Here is a 1,598-nt window from a genome sequence, read left to right as displayed (position 1 = left end):
TGCTCTCACCAAAAGACACAGACTGGCTGAATGGATACAAAAACAAGACCAATATATATGCTGTCTACAAGAGATCTACTTCAGACCTAGGGACACATACAGACTGAAAGTGAGGGGATGGAAAAAGATATTCCATGCAAATGGAAATCAAAAGAAAGCAGGAGTAGCAATACTCATATCAGATAACATAGACTTTAAAATAAAGAATGTTACATGAGACAAGGAAGGACAGTACATAATGATCAAGGGATCAATCCAAGAAGAAGATATAACAATTATAAATACATACGCACCCAACATAGGAACACCTCAATATATAAGGCAACTGCTGAGAAAAAGAAAAGATAAACCACAGACTGGCAGAAAATACTTGCAAACACATATGTAAAGAAGGACTAGTAATTGCAAACTCAATAATATTAAAAAAATCTAAAAAAATGAACAAAAGCAAAAGATTTGAATAGATACTTCATAAGGAGAATGTACAGATAATAATAAATACATGAAAAAATTCCTAACGTCAGTGCAGCACCAAGCCATATTGGAATCTGAAACAAAAGGAAAAGTCAGTAATATTAATGCTGTCTTTATTTAAATTTTTGATACTTTGTTCACTGTGGGTATTTTTCAGTATTTTTCTATTTTTTAAATATTATTTATCTTGATTACTGAGTTTCTCGGCATCCCCTCAAATTTTGTGCCCAGGATGAGCGTCTCACTCATTTTATCATATTATTGACTCTGTTTCATATCATTAGTAATTAATAAAAAGAAATTAAAATCATAATAAAATAAATTTATACATCTATTAGAATGTCTAAGATTAAAATACGATTGATCATTCCTAGTGTTGGTGAAGATGTGGAATCCCTGAAACTCTCATACACTGGAGGTGGGAATGTAAATAGTACAACCACTTTGAAAAGCATACTTCTACCATATGACAAAGTCATTCCACTCTTAGATATTTATGCAAGAGAAATGAAAGCATATTTCCACAGAAAGGCTTGTACACAAATGTTAATAGCTTTATTTGTAATAGCCAAAATCTAGAAATAATCCAAATGTGCATTAATGGTTAAAACAGATTAACACGTTATAGTGTATTCATACCATGGAATACTAATCAGCAATAAAAAGGAATGAGCTACTGATAGATGCAAAAACATGGATGAGCCTCAAAATAATTATGCTTTGTGAAAGAAACCAGAAAAAAAGAGAGTCCCTACTATATGATACTATTTACATAAAATATTAGAAAATGCCAACTAGTTTATAGTGATAGAAACTAAAACAGTGATTGCCAGGGGCCAGGCAGGGGTAGTTACAGGGAGTAGAGGCAAGATGGGATTACATGGGGCACAAAGACATTTTGAGAGGGAATTATATAAGCACTATCTTGATTGTGGTAATGGTTTTACAGGCCAGTGCATCTGCCAAAAGTTATGGAATTGGACACTTAAAATTTGTACAATTTATGGTAGGTCAATTATACTTCAATAAAGCTGATTAAGAAACATATGGGGCTTCCCTGGTGGCGCAGTGGTTGAGATTCTGCCTGCCGATGCAGGGGACACGGGTTCGTGCCCCGGTCCGGG

This window comes from Physeter macrocephalus, chromosome 13, assembly GCF_002837175.3.
Source record: "Physeter macrocephalus isolate SW-GA chromosome 13, ASM283717v5, whole genome shotgun sequence".
In the NCBI taxonomy this organism is placed as follows: domain Eukaryota; kingdom Metazoa; phylum Chordata; class Mammalia; order Artiodactyla; family Physeteridae; genus Physeter; species Physeter macrocephalus.
The sequence above is the reverse complement of the archived record's forward strand: the minus strand, read 5'-3'. Positions refer to the sequence as shown.